The sequence below is a fragment of the Coturnix japonica genome, chromosome 1, assembly GCF_054131305.1.
Source record: "Coturnix japonica strain WE chromosome 1, WE-NBRP24, whole genome shotgun sequence".
In the NCBI taxonomy this organism is placed as follows: domain Eukaryota; kingdom Metazoa; phylum Chordata; class Aves; order Galliformes; family Phasianidae; genus Coturnix; species Coturnix japonica.
The window spans coordinates 162,938,118-162,958,058 of NC_140663.1; the positions used below are offsets into that span (position 1 = coordinate 162,938,118).

The 19,941-nt window shown below is 44.3% G+C and overlaps 1 protein-coding gene across 24 annotated transcripts in view; it reads right to left on the reverse strand.

Moving 5' to 3' along the window:
* ZMYM2 (zinc finger MYM-type containing 2) overlaps window positions 1-19,480 on the reverse strand; it is an 87,110-nt gene extending 67,630 nt beyond the window's left edge. For 22 of the 24 annotated variants that reach the window (XR_014942200.1, XR_014942199.1, XR_014942201.1 and 19 more), the window contains exons 1-2: window positions 18,931-19,010; window positions 18,082-18,139 (exon numbers count right to left, since the gene is read on the reverse strand). The gene's annotated coding sequence lies outside the window, so the exon portion shown is untranslated. Of the gene's footprint in view, window positions 1-18,081; window positions 18,140-18,378; window positions 18,432-18,930; window positions 19,011-19,234 lie in introns of those variants that run through there. The other 2 variants (XM_015852176.3, XM_085536393.1) reach the window with 2 other exon arrangements.
* Between the last annotated feature and the right edge of the window lie 461 nt (window positions 19,481-19,941).

Sequence of the window (19,941 nt, forward strand, 5' to 3'; positions counted from 1 at the left end):
CAGTAAAGCCCAAAGAAATAAAGCACAAATATTCTTCTAAGCATTTAGAATATTATTTATGCCTTCATGTCCATTAACTGGAGCTGGCGGGGGGGGGGGGGGGGGGAGGTTGGAATAAAAACAGCAAAGCTGTGAACCAGATTAATCCTAGAAGAGAGGCAACCACCTTTTAAGTCCTTCGCATGTTGTTAGCCTTATAGCCAAATGCCATTATGTAAGAGCATCTGAAACCTTATGAAGGTAACATTCAATTGGAACGAAGAGTTTTCTTTTACAAGTATCACTATCATCAAAACAGCTGGCTTGTTCCTACCTGGAAATCAGTCAGTTACACTGAAGATCAATTTAATCCAATATTCTCTTTTACCAGTCATTTTTCCCCTCGAGGGCTGATTAATTCTAAGTTAGACTTCTCAGCTTTTACTGATAAGAATGTATTCAGTTCATTGATTCTTAAAAGTTTCCCAGTTTTATTCCGTATATTTTCTTTCTCAACAAGGAGGAAAGCATCACAAGCACGTAAAGCTTTTAATGAAATTTTAAATATACCTGAACAGATGGGAGCAAAGAGGAAATGAGTCCCTGCCAAGACAGCACCTCAGACCTGAACCAAACCTTTGCTATTTCTGCTTTCAAAGATTCTCAGTAGAAATGTAGATGGAGTTATTGCTTTTGCTACAAATTATGTGCATGTATTATAACAGCCTGGACGACATCTTTTTGCCTAAAAATACTTATTTTTCCCCATCTGGGCTCTTAGGAGGCTTTAGTGACCCATGTTAGGTATGACATAACCAGAAAAATTCATTTCCTCAACCGCTGGTACACAATAAGATCTGCTGATATTTGCACACAAGTATCAGCTTCTATCCTTGCAAAACTCAGCAGCAAAATAAAAGTTTTTCAAGTTTGTTTCTTTCTTTAAGAAAAAAAAATTAAAAAAAGCAATTTGCAAAATGACAAGAAGTTTTCTACAAATGCTGGTACTGAAAAGAAACCCAAAAACCAGACTATTTTGCATTCAATATTTCTAAATGAAAACTAACAACAACAAAAGGAATAACTTACAAGTATAGGTTTACAATAGGAAACCAGGAAAAACTCCATACCCCATAGCTTGTTAAGCATATTTCACTGCTACCATAGAAACGCGATTGCTAGAATCCTCTGAAATTCATTAGACTCATCACTGGATAAATTGCTAAAATTCAAGATAAAAAGAGAATCCAAAGCCTAAAAAGCTACAGACTGGCAAGATCAATTCTGCAGACAATCTACATTCAATACTGTTGCTAAATGAACTCAAGGTTGTGTGGTACTACACAGGCACCAAAATTATAGCTTGATGGAAACACAGGCACTATCAATACACACCAGCCCTTCCTGAACCATGCTTTCTACGTCCCCCTTTTAAATTAGGTTGCACCATTGATGCATAAGTCTTCATGCTAAAATAAATCACTATCTCATTCAGGGCTTAATTGCTGAAGAAATAAATGGCAAAATCCAAGCATGACTCTGGAAGAATGACAAATTTAACAGCTTTTAAGACAGCCATCCAGGTAATGCTTCATAAGCCAAGTCCTTACTGTTGGAAAATAGAATAGTTTTGAATGTAATAGGAATTGAAGAAATTTGGGAATGAAAGAACGTAATTAAAAATAATCAACAAAAAGCTGGATTTTCCAAGCCAAAGTCTTTACCATGTGCCATTAGCAATACCTGGGATGAAGGTGACAGATATAGAAAAGCATGGTCGTGGTTACGCACCCTTGGAGCAAAGTCATAAGGATCAAAAGGAGTCACTGAAATCTCACCAAAACAACAGCTGCATCAAAGCAGGACACTTGAAACTGACATTCAAACTAAGACCAGCACATGCAAATGCTTCCATACAGAGCCTTAAAAAGAAAAAATAATTATATGTTCTCTCAAAAACAGATTCAAGGCATCTTGAAAACTAAAGGGATTAACGAAGTTCTGGAGACAGCGTAACACAAGGGTACAAACAACACAGAAACAAATAAGAACTATTGATCTGTCCCCTAGAAGAAATACATCCTATTAAGAAAGCACAGTATCTTAACTAAATTATTTACCCCAACAGGTACTATGCTACAATTAATTTCATATCCACAAGAGGAGAAACAACATATTAATGCCATAATGCAGGGACAGCATGGATGACATAAGAGGAAGAAGTGAGACTGCAAATGCCAGACATGCAGTAGGCTGAAGACTTCAAGTACTGTTGTGTAGACCAAGGGAAGAGGGCAGACAGACAAAAACAAGCAAACAAAAAAAACAACCAAAAACACAGCTATCTACAATCAGAAAGATCATCTACAGAAAGAAAAGCAACGCCTGGTAATTCTGAGCCATACAACATGGCTCAAGATGTAATTAACCGGACAGCTCTCCAGAATAGCATATTTAATCCCAAGGGAATGAATGAGAAAACAGTTCATTACTTAAACTTCTGACTTCCCAAACTAGAACAACAGAAGTGCTCGGAACCAAGTTAAAAGGAAATGGAATGGAGCAGCCAGAAGAACAAAAGCTTTTTGAAAGCACGAAGGCCTTTTAAAGACTCAACAGATGAATCACACAACTAATTTGAACTCTCCCAAAACTACAAAGGCTAGTACCAAAAAGGCTCTGAACTAAAAAGTATCATGGAATTATATGTGTGAGGAAAGACCTGCATTCATTTGCCCTATTCTTTATCCTTTGCTAGGCATAGCTCTGCAGCCTACCTTGAGCTACGTCAGAGCAAAGGTCTGTCTAACATACCTACTGTACAACAGCACAGTTTTACAATAGACAGAGTAGCCAAGAAACCTGAACCACAGCAAAGAAAACAGAGCAAGATGTTTGCACTGATGTTCAGTACGGAAAACACGAGGGAGGACCACATCAAAGCTTGCTTTCTAGGAGTTAATAATGAAAAATATCCAATCAGTGCTAATAAAGAATTTTAGAACGAACCACCAGAACCACATGATTTTCACTGAGACTTCTAAAGGCACTCCATAATATTGTATTAGTTTCTGTGATCAATTACTTAAATAGAAGGTGATAATTAACCAAATAATTACAATTACCATCCTCTATCAATCACTAAACAGACTGATAGAAACTACAGCTAATAAAACATACTGAGGAAAGATACAATAAATGGGGAAAGAATTACATAAATTTTGCAAAGGAAAGGCAACATCTCACAGTACAGGGAGGTAATTTGAGGGTTCACATACCCATTGACCAGTGCTGAATAAACTGGTACATAGCAGCACTCGAGATTTTCAAAAGACATTCAACCATATTCCTGACTAAACAGTACAGTGGAAATTATCCATAACTAGTTTTGAGCAAGGATCCTCTTAAGGATGTGCATTATTTGGAGAGATGAGTATTGTGCATTGTTAGCTGTTATTTCAATAAGGAGAAGCTATCAATGGGGTAACCAACAATAAAGCGATAGAAGTCAACATTTATCAACCCTAAGAGATACATTCTACCACAGTGGGTTTCCTAATTGTGCAAAGTTATTCACAGTAGCTGAACACAGAGATCAACTGTGAAGCACTACAGAAGAGTATCACAGTGCTAAATGCATAGACAGCATGGTAAGTGAAATTCACCTGTGATAAACACCAGACAGTCACTCTTTGCTATCTGTTCAATACATACACAGAGATTCCTCTGAAGTCGAAGTTAAAACACCACAACTGCAACCTTTTCAAACTAAATCTGCTCAAAAACCAACAACCACCACTGGTGATGATGGTAAGAATCACCGTCGCATAATGCCAGAAACGCAAACAAAAGCAATTGGACAAACGTTGAAAAAAATATACTGATAACCATTAACCACAGCAGCTCAAAGGCAGCTCTATACAAGTACTTATCCAGCCAGATGCTGAAAATCAGAAGAATACACCAGCAGAAAAACTGTGTTCTATGTGCCAAGTTTATATTTCCAGACATCAATGCTGCAACCAGAATTGTGAACTGACAACAAACCTGATACAGCAATTACTCCAATCCAGTAAAGCAAGAGTATTATATGCACAAGAAACATCACAAGTCTTGTGGAAGTCTCAATCATCTACCCAAGATCTGAATTTTGGCTTATGGCTGTTAAGCTGACAGTTGAGCTTAATTTATTATTATTATTAAAGCAAAATAATCAGTATCACAAAGCTCTGTGAAACTGATTCTACTCATCAATTCCTCACACTGTCGTGCCTTTGAACACACCACCAATTTAATTCCTTAACTCACCTACTTTCAAGAGTTCACACCCTTCCTTAATGACTCTTATTTCATTAGACTTCTCAGAAGTCTAGTTATAAAAAACTCAGTCTACTGTAAAGACAAAGTGATCCAGCTATCAGAAGCTGTTTCTCTGACTTAACAGCATGCTGTTACTTCTTGCTATATCTCATGAATGTTATACTCTCTAGACAGATATGTAACATACATCCCACAGCTTCCTCGGGCTTGAAACATCAACCGGCCCCCACTGGCTGACCAAAAGCATGTGACAAGCCACCACAAAACTGAGTAAAATAATTCAATTAAAATCAAATTAAGTGGTTGTTTTACACTTCAACCGACAGTCAAACAGCCCAACTACACATACTCACGAAGGCTGGAAAGAGAAATAATCCAGCATTTTTCAAAGATTGTGATTTATATCAGCTTTAAGGTTAAGCCTGAATGCTGATACTGCAGGCCTGTTTCAATCTGCGCAGTGAATAATAGACACTGTGCATGGACAGCTACCTATGCAAGTAGAGGAGGGGGAGGAAAAGATTAAAAGCAGTTCTAGTTCACCATACTGAAAACTTGATTACCAGAGGCAACCACATAATAAAATCATTCTCATTAGTCATCCTTACTGTAAACATTCAGCATATTTGTGTTTCCTCCTTACATCCTTCCTGAGGGATGCCCCTCATCAACTCAAAGCATTTTTGGCAACCTCATATTAGGCAGCTCTGATCTACTGCCAACTTTTACAGGTTTGACCTTACCAACAATTAGAATGCTACAAAAAAGCCACCTAGTTACTCAGCCCACAGGTTTGCTTTATTATACAACCACACAGCACAGCTGTTTCTGCAGCCACACTCATAACCAAACAGAAGTTGTTCCAGCTGACCAAGACTTTCTGCTTAACTCCTTTCCAGACAGACCAGTTCCCTAACAGATTATCTGTCCAACATTAACAACTGTGCCCGAATGTAACAGGGTTGGTGCCAACTTCATCTTCGAGACCATTCTGGAGGACATGACAAGCCATTTGGGGCGGAGTGGCTGGAGAATTGTATGGAGGAAATGGACCTGTGATTCTGTGACCTGGGGGTACTGCTTGATGCTCGGCTGAACATGAGCTGACAGTGTGCTCGGGTGGCCAAGAAGGCCAACGGCATCCTGGCTTGCATCAAAAACAGTGTTACTAGCAGGAACAGGGAGGTAACTGTCCCCCTGTACTCGGCACTGGTGAGGCCGCACCTTGAGTACTGTGTTCAGTTTTGGGCCCCTCATTGCAAGAAAGACATTGCAGCCTTGGAACGTGTTCAGGGGAGGGCTACGAAGCTGGTGAGGGGTCTGGAGCACAGGTCTTATGAGGAGTGGCTGAGAGAGCTGGGATTGTTCAGCCTGGAGAAGAGGAGGCTCAGGGGAGACCTTATTACTCTCTATAACTTCCTGAAGGGAGGTTGTAGTGAGCTGGGGGTTGGCCTCTTCCCTCGTGTAGACAGTGATAGAACTAGAGGGAATGGTTTCAAGCTGCACCAGGGCAGATTCAGGCTGGACATTAGGAAGTATTACTTCTCGGAAAGGGTGGTGATGCATTGGAATGCACTGCCCAGGGAGGTGGTGGAGTCGCTGACCATGGGGGTGTTCAAGAAACGTTTGGATGTTGTGTTGAGGGGAAGTATTGTGTTAACTGGGAAGTATTGGTAATGGTTGGACTGGATGATCTTCTACGTCTTTTCCAACCTTGATAATTCTGTGATTATCCACAGAATGACCTGCATGAGTGACAGCAAACACACACACCACTTACTGCATAAAACACTCTTGCTCAAAAATGCACATGACAGCTGACAATTAAGCAAACAGCAACAAAGTGATTATTAAAATACACACATACCTGATTGTGATCAGTGGATATACCAGAAATTTGTAAGACTTTAAGCAAACCTCACATACTATATTGAGGCTGCAATGACAACTATTTTATCAGCTAACCAGCTTAACACACAGACTGGGCTTCTGAGTTCAATGTAAGTACTCACATACTTTGAGCTAAGCTCAACTGCCCACTGTCACTATCACACTGCTGAAGCACACTACCCACCACCTCACTGTGCTCACAGCCACTATCTGGTCTCCATAAATGTCCAGTAAGTGCTGATGAACATCAGTGGGTGCCAATGTTTGTGCACAGATGAATTCAAACCTTTGCTTCATGCTCACTTCCATGTCAGACACCACTGTGTCAGACAGCTCCTCTGCTGCCATCTGTCACGCAGCAACAAAATGCAATGGAACATTGGTGGGAAGGCTCAGCCTCTATTGCCATCCCACCAACATCTGCCTCTGATGTTGTGGGCCAACATATTTAAACAGGAGGGTTGACTTTTGGAGTAGCCCTCTTACCACCAGTAAGAATTTTGGAAACAGGATATCTGTTCATAGATGAGACTTATGAACCTACTGTCCAATATCACCATTATGAAGAGCCTAAGATCTTATTACTTCAGCCCAAAGATCTATTCCAGAAGAATTTATGTTCCAGTAGGTTTGGATCTGTTTCAAAATTCGTTGTTTCCCCAAAATTTCAGATCTTTATGAAGAAAACATATTACTAATATTTATTATAGCACCCTAAATGTGCTTGTCACAGACTTCAAGAAAAAGCATATGCACAGAAAGACCTGCATACCACTAACACAGCTAAAGAGAGCAAGAAAGCAAAAGCTACACAGTGAAAGAGCCATTTTGAAGCATTTGAATCAGCAAGTTGTTTTTCATTCAGAAGATAAATTATTTAGACACAAACTAAGACTGAATGAAAACTGAGAGGTAGGGAAATGCAAACTTAACTTGTCTCCTGAGTACACCAACGGTACCGCAGCCATCCATGATGTGCTGACGTCTGGTTTCCAACTGACACTTCCAAGAATATCTGAATATCTTTCTTTAACACAGTCTCCTCCTTTGGTCTCCCTAATCAACCTGTGCTGAGAATTACTCCCTTGTATGTGTAAACAGAATGAAAATTCAGGGTCAATCTCAAACTTGATTCTGCTCAGGGTCAGTTATGAATTCAGGAGCATCCAAAACACCATGTATTTTCAAGATTACTCACAAATGGATAAGTAGCACTTGGTGTAACCATGGCACATCAAAATCATATTGCTCACTATGACTTAACTACGAAGTTATTTTAAACTATGAAATTTCAAGACAGTCATATGGACATGTACTTTCCCCCCATCTTAAATATGCGCTTTCAATACATTTCATGGCTTCTCAATCATGAAAATGTGCAGATTAACAAGAACCCAGCACTACTTCTAGCCTTTAAAGCCATTATGTAAAACATGATAGACATTTATTTCTCTCTACTATTCAAGCAGCACGGTGCTACTTCAGGATACATGCTATTACAAAAGGAATAGAAAGACAGACAAATAATCCATGAAGTTGTATCTGTTCATCTATTACTCATGTTCAAATACATACCTATTTCCAGGAAAGCAGGTAACACTAAACCAGAGCAAGAGACTTGAAACATGACCTTAGTCAAAAGGGAGCATTACAGTAACAGAAGAAATACACTCTGCTAAAGATATAAAATAGGAAAAGGACAAGTGGGCAAGGAGAAAACAGGGAGAAAAACTGAAAACAAGTAACCTTAATAAAACACAAAAAGACTAAAGTGTCAACCAACATAAACCAATTAAGAAATATGCACTGTGTATATGGGAAATATATATATATATATGTACACTCGATAGATTATGAACAGTCTAGAGAATATTCAAATTATTTAGATATCTGGACTAGGAAAAGGAACACAGGCCACTGATAACAAAGGGTCTGTGGGTCACAGAACACATTTCAGTAATACTCCTTACACTTGTTCCACAAGGATCAATAAAGATTATAAATTCAGAATTCAAATCTCTGAAGTCCCTAATTCTTTCCAGTATTCAAGAAAATAAACCAAGATGATAATAGACAAAGTGTATAATCCCTTCAATATGTCATTTAGTTATTACAGGTTTGAGGAAGCGCCAAGTTGGAAGCACTCAGGGCATAGACGCAACTGTAGCAAATGCTACAAATTTACATATGGTACAGATAGTAATGAAAAAAGACTAGAACAATTAGTCAGAATGCTCTAACTAATCAAATAAGCTATTTCTGTACCTTTCATAAGAGTTAGAATTGATTTGGCTATACTTTTGATACAACTGTACTTAATCATAGTCACTATACTGATCTGTAATTACATACTAAATACATACATAATGCTTTCTTCAGTGGTACCACAGAATATCCCAAGTAGGAAGGGACCCATGGGCATAAAACCAAGTCCATCTCTTGGCTCCACACAGGAACACACAACATCCAATCCCAGCATCTGAGAACTCTGTCCAAATACTCCCTGAGCTGCAGCAGTCAGTGCTGTGCCCACTGCCATGTTCAGGCTGTTCCATTCTCACCACTCTCTGGTGCAGAGCCTTTCCCTCAGCTCCATGCCCTTACCTTGGGCCCTATCGCTGTCACAAAGAGTAGAGCTCAGCACTGCCCCTCTGCTCCCGGTATGCAGCTGCCATGAGGCCGCTCCTCAGCCTGCCCTGCTCTGGGCTGAGCACACGAGGCCCACAGCTGCTCCTCACACTTTGCCCTCCAGATCCTTTAACATCTCTGTAGCCCTCCTTCAGACACCCTAAGAGCTTTATGCCCTTCTTATACTGCAGGCCCAAGCCCACCCCCAGCACAGGAGGTGAAGCTGCACAGTACAGAACAGAGGGGACAACCTCTCCTCTCACCCAGAAGCAGTGCTGAGCCTGGGGCACCCCAGAACACACTGCCGACTCACATTCAACTTGCTGTAAAACCACCAGATCCCTTTTTAAGGGGCCATTGTCTAGCATCTCATCCCCAAGGCTGCACACATAGCCACGACTACACCACCCCAAATGCAGAATCTGGCACTTGCTCATCTTAATCTCATCTGCCTGATGATTGCACAGGCCTTTGATTAGTCAAGATCTCTCTGCAAGACTTCTCTACCCTCAAGGGAGCCAACAGCTCTTTGTAATTTAGTACAATCTGCAATTGTACTTGGTATGTATTTCAGTCCCGCACCCAGACCATTAACAAAAATCGCAAAAGATGAGCAAGTTTGTAATGTTACTGATAAAACTGGCACATCCAATCACGTCTAAACCACTCAAATCTAGAAAACCAAGCAGGGACAGAAAATGTAAAAGAAATCTTTAGTGAGAAAGGATGAGATCTACTAGATCTACTGTATCCTGCAGGACTACATAGTCAAAACCAGATCAGTTTACTAGCAAGAATAGTGTTAATTCTGAAAGGATTTAAAAAAAAAAAAGAGAAAGTATTTCATTGGGAAGGCTAATTCAGAATGTGCAATGCAATTCTAGGGTGTTTAAGCCACATTATACACCTACATTTTGTTAATTACAGATTTTATCTAAACGTCATGCTTTATTTTTGTGCTACAAGAAAAGTGAATGTCCAATATGACAATAAAGTGCTGCTTATCAATAGAGAGCATCTTCTTGGTCAATAAATGATATCAGACTTAGCTTAAAATGCTGCCAATTTAATAGAAAAGCTTATTTTGGAAGTGACTTCAGGATGCCTCATCTTGGTAAATCCAGGCCAGCTCAGAGGAATGTCAAATCAGAAACAAGACCAATGGCAGAAGCTGGGTTTTTCAGCTTACATCCAACAGTTTTGAGTATCTAAAAGGATACAGATTTTCCAACCTCTCTAGGATACCCTCTTCCAGTGTCAGTTATCTTTGCTATTAGGAATCCTCCTTGTCGCAACCTCTTACCCACCATCCTATCAAAGTGTATACCTCTAAGAAGAGCCTGCCTTTACCTTCTCTATGCCTTCCCATTAAACAGCTGAAGACAAATAACGTTACCCTCTAGCCTTCTCAAAGCTGAATATGCCCATCCCTCTCAGCCTGTTTGTTACACACTCCAACTCTCTAAGCAGAATGGACTTCTTCCAGTATGTCAGTATCTTCATTATACGGGGCTGACTCAAAAATAGACTGACCCCTCTAGATGGGGACTCAGCTATCTGTGTAACAATCACGCTTCCCCCAAACTGCTGGCTTCAGACTTTCTTAATTCAAGTCTGAAGCCAGCAGTGAACAAGTCTTCACCCTTACAAGAAGGCAATGCTCACATTCAAGGTAGTGACCCACAGAACTCCCAAGACCTTTCCTGCAAAGCTGCTGTTCATCCTATTACTGCCCAGCCAGTGCTATTCCCATACAATTTACAGAAGATAATGTTATTAGATGCCAAAAAGGATTTTTAATACTATCCCTGACTGGCACTTCCCTTTGCTTTTTCACTCTTTATTACTTTAATTCAACATGTCATATACACTTCAGTACATACTGCCCATGATACAAATAAATCAGCATGGGCAACTGGTAGACATCATTCCTGCTACCTTGCCAGGTTTATCAGACACTGAAATCATAAACCCTTTTCAACGATGCTTTTAAAGTTAAATTTTGTTCTTCTTCTGATTTTTGTATGTGCTTAGAGGCAAAAAGTATCATTCCCTGACACACGTAAGTGAACAAGAAGTTTGTAGATAGTTCATTTTCCTCTTGTCTGTAACAATAACCAACATCAACCAGCAGTCTTAGCCAGACTTCTTTTCCATCTGAGGAACACCCAAGTTCAGCTCATAACTTGCTGTTTTTGATCGAGTATGGACAAGCTTCTTGAACACAATTTACCTTCAGCAATCAGCCTTCAATCCATCTATTAATCCAAAAAGAGGAAAAACTGGATTTGAGAGTACGTGTATGTGCTAGATTCAGTAAAGAAATTCGCGCAGACTACAGCCAAACAGTCACCAACAAAGGAAATAAAATCTTAACACAGTTTAAGTCTACAATAAGGTAAGATGGACAGGACATGAGATCCAAGGCAAGAACGGATACAATCAGCATTGCAACTGGTTTCCTCAGCTGCACTCCTGACGGGCTTTGAGTTACATTACGCAATCAAAACTCCTGTTTATTGAATAGAACAACCCAACTAACTTCAAAAAGTAAAGGTAACTACCTGAAGATGACCATGTTTCTAAGATCTGTCAATCTTTTCCACTCCTCTGTAAGTCATTCTTGCAGGTCTTCTCTAACTCTCCAATTCTTTTCTATTGAAAAATGCCGAACTTCATTCAGACCATAACTGCTGTCCTACACACCATATTACATAGATCAACTCAGTGTTTCTAACTGTTAACTATTTGGACATAAGCACACAATGATGACCAAACACAGTGAAAATGTTAACAACTCCATAATATATCCAATAAATTAAAACAATGACAACAACCCACCACCACCAAGTCCTTCATTGCATTCTTCATTTCCTGTCATTTCCAAATAACCTTTTTCATGCATCTATATGTATATGTATTACAACTTCCTTTGTCCTTTCTAAGTAATATTTGGTTTCTTTAATGAGGAACCACCTAGCAGAAAAAAACCTTTATCTTATGAATGAACATTAAAATAAACATCACAAACACAGATACACTGATCAATAATTCAAAAGATGCCTGGTAAATCTGTTTGGCTTAGCAGCAGTTTCTAGTCATAGGCAAGTTGATTTATTAGCACAAGCCTTCTTTCCAATCTGAAAAATAATAATAATAAAAATAAAAACACTGATACCACACCCATCCATATACTGCAACTCATCGTATGCCGCTAGGAGCTGAAGTTACAGACCACATTATGTTAGCCACTGTACCAAAACAGAATATGAATGTCTGTTCAAAGAGCAAACAACCTAAACATAAGGGACAACAGATGGAGCGAGACAAAAAAGAGAATACATGGAAAAAGCACTGCCATCAACAATGGTTAGAATTCTTGTTCCAAGGACGGTATGCTGAGGTCTCAAGAGTAACAAGAAAGGTATTCATTTAGCTGTTAGTTTGAATTTTGCTTCCTCTGCATTAAGAAGGTCTTTACAAGGCACACATATGGAAGCCCCCCCAAACATGAGGATCATCACAGGAGAAGGGACAGAGGGGTTGCACTGCCCATAATGTCGCTTTCCAAAGAGCACTTAAAACCTCATTAACAACAAAATAAGACCGTAACACAATCCACAGCTAAGCCCCAAGTTTAAATCAAAACCCATTCATTTTAACATCCATAAAATATAACATAAAGACCAAAGATACAGAGAACAAAGACAAGGTATGAGATGTAGTTACATGATCCATTTAAATAGCTAAATAATAAATATTTAATTGTTTGTTAGCAATTAAGATATAGCTTACTGCCTGTCAGAAGAATAGAGAGCTGTGTGCCTAAGACAATAACTAAATTTCAGGCTTAAACTAAATGCCTGAAGACAACAGCATCTACAAGCAATAGACAGCATGGAAAACTTCCCTCCTGTGAAGAAAGGTTTGCCTTTGGGAAAGCAGCCTGAACTGAAGGTCAGGTACCCATAAAAAACATGGCAGAAGCACACAGTGAGATACAGTTGGTAGAGAGAGCAAGTCTGGAAGAAAGACTTGAAAATCATCCATATAAAGTTGACCGCTGAGGGACAAAATGGCATCTGACATGGAAGCAAACATGAAGCAAAGGTAGGAATTTCTCCACACAAAAAAATGACACCCACTCAAAAAAATGACACCCACAGACATTCCTTGATGCTTGTGGAGACCAAATGGCAGATGTAAGCACTGCAAGGTGGTGGGTGGTACATTTCAGCAGCAGCAACAGCAACGTGAAAGACAGTGGATGGTGCCTTTTGGATGGCCATGTCAGACTTCTACAAGGTCAGCATGCAGGCTCTTGTTCATCATGGGCAATAACACATAGCTAATGGTGCTGACGGAAACACTATTTATCAATGTAGCTGAGAATTTGCTCTACTAGTGTTGCTGTGCTCCCTGTATCTGTTGTAGTATTCAATGAAATAAAGATGAGGTGTTACTTTTGGGGTGGCCTACATATATCTCACAAAAAAAGCCTGAAGAACAAGATGGCAATATGCTCACTGAAAAGTCTGTCGTGCAGAAAAACAGGTCCACGCTTCCCAGAATGACTGAGCCACAATTAGGCTAAATCAAAAAATCCTGTGTATATTGCTCTTCTACCGGTTCTGTTGTATTTGCCCATCTTTTCCCAACTAAAAAACTAAGGACACCATGTAGAAGCCCTCATGAGCAATTCCATGGCACCACAGTTGCCTGAGTGGGTAACAAACACTTCCTTTATTGCCATCACTATAAGAGTCAGATTGGTGAACTACCTCATCAGCTAATAATGCCAATATCTACATAGCTGATGACTTTTCAACATACCCAAGTGTATATCACAGAATCCTATCAAAGAATGGACTGGGTTGAAAAGGACCTCAAAGATCATCTAGTTTCAACCCCCTCACCGCTAACTACATACATGGTCACCAACCATTAAACCAGGCAGCCCAAAACCTTACCTTAAATACCTCCAGGGATGGGGCATCCACAGTCTCACTGGGCAACCTGTTCCAGTGTGTTATCACACTCTAGGTGAAAAACTTCCTCTTAATATCTAACCTAAACCTCCCCGTCTCAGTTTAAAATCATTCCCCCTTGTTCTATCACTATTCACCCATGTAAACAGCTGTTCCCCCTCCTGTTTATATGCTCCCTTCAAGAACTGGAAGGCCACAATGAGGTCTCCCCAGAGCTTTCTCTTCTCCAAGCTAAACAAGCCCAGTTCCCTCAACCTTTCTTCATAGGAGAGGTGCTCCAGCCCTCTGATCATCTTAGCAGCCTTTTAACACAGTATATTAAACAGGGGAAAAGATGGAATTAAAATGATTTCCTGCTTAGCATTTGTCAGTAAGAAATAAAACTTACAAGCAGGAACTGTGAGGGTGCCAAGACATTAACAAGTTGCCCAGTGCAGTTGTGAATTCCCCCTCACTGGAAGCACTCAAGGTCAGGCTGGATGGGACTTTGAGCAACATGGTCCAGATGGAGGTGTCCCTGCCTATACCAGTGGGGTTGGAACCAGATTATTAAAGATCCCTTCCAACCCTAACCATTCTATGAGAGAATGCACTATGCCTTGGTACTTACGTACGGCATAATACACGAATTCAGGCATTTGGAAGCCAGGCTAACAAAAACTGAAGGACTCTGATAACTTCTGTAAGAGCTAAAGAGTTTATGGATTTTGACATACAGTTTGCTACAGAATACCTAATTAATCTATTTTAGGTGAAGTGGTAACATTTGAAGTGCTAAGTATTCCCAAGATCCAAAGCTATCCTTTCTTCACAACAGCAACGCATATAAAGTAATTACATCACAGAACATCTAAACCCATAATCTTCTTGTGTTACTGATACTTGATATGGTTGAGGAGCGCACCAGTCACGTCCACGTCCATTTCAAGACACTACTGTAGCCATCCTGTTCCAAGAGCTGAACACTCGCTCCCGTGCCCCTGACTTAGCACTGCACCTGCCACTGCCCTGCAGGTTATTCTCCAGTGGCCAATAGTAGAAGCAACACAGAAGTTACAGCGAAATTAACTCCAGAACACTTGGGAAGTGAACAGACAAGGAGCTGAAGCATTAGGACAAACTCACAAAGCATTAATACCCTTCAAGCAGAGAAATTTCAAGCATGCAGTGGTGGCAGCCATATCTCTTGCGACTCCCATTTGAACACAAAATTGAATAATTTCTGATCATTGTGTTTATGTCTGACTAAAAATCTGCATTCATTGTCTGTCCTATAAGCACTGACTGCAGTAAACTTGCTCTCATCACAGACAACGGTCAGAAAACAACTTTAACCGCTGCCACATCCAATAAATGAAATGCTTCAGGTGAAGATGGGAGCATTCCTTAATACAAAGTTACTATCTAATCCATCTAATGAAGGACAGATGTGGATTCCTATGTAACTATTGATGGTCTCATCCATGTAGATTCATCATCAATTTCTGCATTAATTCCATGGAATTCTTATGGATCAGAATTAGAATAATGATGTCTTTGTCTTAACGTTGGTGATTTCCAGAAGCTCAGGAAAGATAAGTCTGAAACTGCCAAAACAACAGGAATACAAATAAGCAGAGTTGAAGTCAATACAGTCAAAGTGTCAACTGAAGAAGACATACAATGCAACTGCATTTCAGATTTCTCACACAGCTCCCTTCTATCCAAAGTTTCTCTTACAAAACACTGGCAAGTTCACTCATGTCGCTCCAAAACGAAGAATTTTAATACCAGCAACTAAATGGAGCAGATCATTTTACCACGGCCTGCATAGACAACCTAAAAGAGAGGTTAGACATAAGGAATGCTGGACTATTAGGGTGGGACCCTTCCAACTCAAACCATTCCATGACCTACCAGCTTCCTCTGAACTCTAATCTCGCAGAAATCCAGGTATTTTTCTGGAACAGCCACCGAACAAGATTAAACATAATTAAAGTGATTTAAAGTTAAAAGCAGTTGCAAAATAAATAAATTAAAGCTCCTGTCTGTTGAAAAATCCACCAACTTCTGTAGACAACAGAATTTCTACAGCATACAAGGCTGTAGCAGCCTCATAAGACAAATATTACCTCAAACATCTCAGAAGAGACGTCTAACTCATCTTGTCAGGCTCCTGAACTTCATATCCCAGTCCCTTCCTATAGGCAGGCAAATGTCATTATTCTTTGGGATGTTCATGAATGACAGCAGCAGTTCTCCACAAACAGTGGATTTTTCCATCAGTAGCGACACTTTATATAAATTCTTCACAGAACTCATCGTTCTGCTTTTGTTGCTGAATATATTGATTGGTTGTGAATTCCAGCAGAAATAGAGAAAACTTCAGAAATTCTCTATTTATCCCTTGAAACCAAACTAAGAACTCCTGTAATAGCATAAGACTGTTTGTGAAGCTGCTGGACAAAAACTTAAAGAAAGTCAGCAGAAGACTCCAAGAGTTTCTATCAGTTTTGGTCCCACACCCCTCTGCAAAATTGGACAAGCCCTGCAGAAGACAAAGAAACTTATTTTCATTTATTCACTGGCACTCGTGTACCCTTGCTGATGCAAATCCTTCTTAGCACATTATAACAGAGAAGCAACAGTAGAATGCAATCATATTTAGGGTCGAAGAGGATCAGCAGCAGTAACACACAGCAAGTTTATAGATACTCAAATTAAACCAATCTTACATTTAAAAAGTGATTTGGTCTAACTACATCATAATGGCTCATCACCATCTTCATTTCACAAATTACAGCTGAGGAGCTTGGAGTGCCCATGCAGTAGTGTGCACAGAATATTCGCCTGCCACACATGACAGCATGGCTAGAGGATATAGTCTTTCCTCCAGCCACATGCTTGAGAAAAGACCACACCACCATGACCACAGTTGGCAGAGGACCACGTGCCATCCAGTAGGATGCCCTTGTGCAATACAAGGTGTAACTCGCAGACCAGCTGGCAATTACACAGCGGTTTGCTGAATCTCTGCCCTACGGCTGCTCATGGCAGCAGTCTCACCTTCTCACAGGCAGCCACACAAAGCTGCAGGGTATTTTTCAAGTTAGCTCCAGCCTTCAGCACTTTTCTGCTCTCTTTCAACACAACAGACTCCCTCTGCCCAAAGTGCTACTTGTCCTGACCCACGTCAGAAGCTACTTCTTTAACATGAAACACCAGCAAGAGCTGAACAACTGTTGGACTGGAAGGTAAAATGAACCTGAAAACTTGGCAGCCTTGCATCCAAGGCATGGTAACAATAAGAATAACACTCCTACTGCTGATAACAAGCCATACAAACTCTGTGTCTTTCACAAGGTTGATCATTTCAGACATTTAGAATTAATTCAGATCTGATGCCTTTCTCCTAAGCAGCAGTGTTTCCGTGGTGAAATACCCATGCTTTGTAGATGTAAGATACCAAAAAGTGACCAAGCAGCAGCCTAGGCAGACCTGAGAAATCCAAGTACAACGATAAGGGGACAAAAAGCTGCCGAGCCACAGCAGTGTGTAGGGCCGTACCCCACGCTCCTCCCGCACACGGCCCCGAGCGCAGCGCGGCGCTGTTTGTTTTGTTCTCGGCACAGCAGCAGCCGCATCCCAACAGCTCCCACCGCCTCCATCCACACACACACACACACACACACACACAGCTACTTTCTCCTCCACTGCACTACTTCGTAATTTCAGAAGCTCCCTTTTGCACAGCATGCAGCAAAGGAAGGTTATGAAACGGAGCTGGACTAGGGTTAACCCACAGCCCGGTCCCCCAGGGATCTATAATCAGCCTTCCCTTGGCCTAACACCCAACAGAGCAGTGCTTGGGGAGTACGACACAACAGCCGCTGGCAGGAAGCAGCAAGTCGCTCTACCGCCCCCCGGCCTCAAGGCACGAAGGATACAGGACTGAGGAAAAAGGAAGGGGGAAAAAAAACCACAAAAAACAAACAAAGATGGCAGAAGGTGCCTGGCCGTGAAGTTCGATGCCCGCTTCACGCCTCCAGAGGGCACCCGAGAGGTGCCCCCCCCCCTCCCGCCGAGCCGGGCGGATCAGCCCGTCTGCCTCCGGAGCGGCTCCGTCTGCAGCAGCGCCCACCGCGAGGAGGGGCCGCCCCACGGCCACCCCGGGGCAGCAGCTGCCGGGCCCAGGAATGTCCCCACCCCGGCCCGAGGCCCCTCCTTTTACCCCTACCCCTGGATAACAACGAGCAGGTCTGACGGGGGCAGAAATAGGTACAGAAATAGCACTCACAATGGAGCTCCCTCTCCTTGCCGCTCTCTGCCAAGGCTGCACCAAACCGAGCCGGAGCCTGAGGGAAAGACACGGGGTTATCGCGGGGCACCGGGCAGCGCCCCGGGCACGGCTTTCCCTCGCCCTTCCTCCCGGTCGGCACCGCCCGCGTCGCCCACCAACCCCCGACCGATCAACGCGGGCCCCCGGGGGAAATAAATAAACCGACGGCGTTGCCCCCGGGGCCGCAGCGCGGCCACGCCGCCCCCGAGGGGCCGAGGCACCGGGGCGGGGAGGGCACGTTCCGCACTAACTCGCCTCGGCGGGCCCCGAACCGGCAGCGCGGAGCGGCGGCCGCGCAGCCCCCTCCCGACCGCCCCCCGCACGGCGCCGCCGATCTGCCCCCGGCCTCGGGTTTGCCCCCCTGCAGTCGGCCCGCGGCACTGCCGCCTCCCGGCCGCCATTAGCGAGCCCCGGTCGAACAATACGGGGGGGAGCGCGCGGCGCAGCGCCGGGCAGCGGGGGAGGCGGGAGGGAGGGAGACACCCGGCGGGAGGGGAGGGGGGCTGGGGTCGGAGGGGGAGGGCAGAACAACGGCCGCAGGCCCGGCGGGGAAAGCGGGGGGAGTTCGCTCAGAGGTGCTATACGCCGACGCCGGCCTCTCCCCAGACGCCCCGGTCCCCTCCAGACGCTGCCCCCGGGCCGCCTCCTGCCGCCCACCTCCGGGCGCCCATCAGCGGAGCTGCCCCCGGCTCCGCTCCGCCGCCAGAGGCCGCCCGGCCCGGCGGGGCGCCGCGAGGCTCCTCCATCCCCGCCCCGGGGACAGCTCCGCACCGCCGCCCGCGTGCCCGGCCCCGGCCCCCGCCTCACCCGAGGGCTCCCCGCAGGCACCGAACCCCCGGGGGCCGCACGCGCTCCGCCTCACTGCTCCGGCGGCTCAACTCTAACTCGGTCCGGTCCCGGGCTCGGCGCAGCTGCTAACGAAGGGGAGGAGGAACCGGGCCGACCGAGCCGAGGAGGGCCCGCCCCCGCCCCGCCATTGGCCGTCCCCGGGGACGGGCTCTCGCGCCGGGGCAGCTGATTGGGCGCTCCGCCCGCCCGTCAGCGCCGCCCGCAGCCGGTTGACCCTATGAACTGCCAATCTCCTGCCGGCCGTGCCCCGAGCGCTTCCCACCTCGAGCCCTCGGGTCGGAGCAGCCCCAGCCGTAGCCCAGCGGCGCCGTGTCCGCTCTCGGCATCGCCCGGCCCCGGCCGCCTGACTTATTGCACAGGTCGGGCGCACCGCGCTCCTCCGGCCATCCGTGAGGGAGCAGCGCGCCCAGCTCAGCCCAGCAGTCAGTCCCGCTCCCTGCGGGCAGCACCGCGCACAGCACAGCTCACCGCGCACAGCCCGGGGCGCCCTTCCCCTCCGCGCCCCGACGTGGGGCTGCCGGCTCTTATGGCGCCCCCCGCCGGTCCCGCCTCGCCACCTTCCCCCCGAGCCGCGAGGAACTTGGGGCCACCTTGAGGAGGGACGGCGCGTGCATCATGGCAGCGCTCCCAGCGGGGACGGTGCCCATTGAGGAGCCTCCTCTGGGCTCCACGTCTGCCCCGCCGGCAGCGCCTCCCCGTTGTGGGCGCCCTCCCGCCCCCACCCATTGAGGAGGAGGGCGCCATGTCGGCCGCCATGGCTCCTGGAGGAGTGGTGGTGATGGTGGTGGTGGTGGTAGTGGTGGTGGTGTCCTCCATTTTGTCGGGAGCCGCCGCGGGGAGCTTGGGGCCAACGCGACTCAACGTGTGTCGGCCATGCGAGGCGCCCCGCAACGGACCCCGGCGGGAAGAGGAGCCGGGAGCCCCCGGCAGCGCCGCGGGGCGGGAGCAGCGCCGCGGGCGGCCACGGGA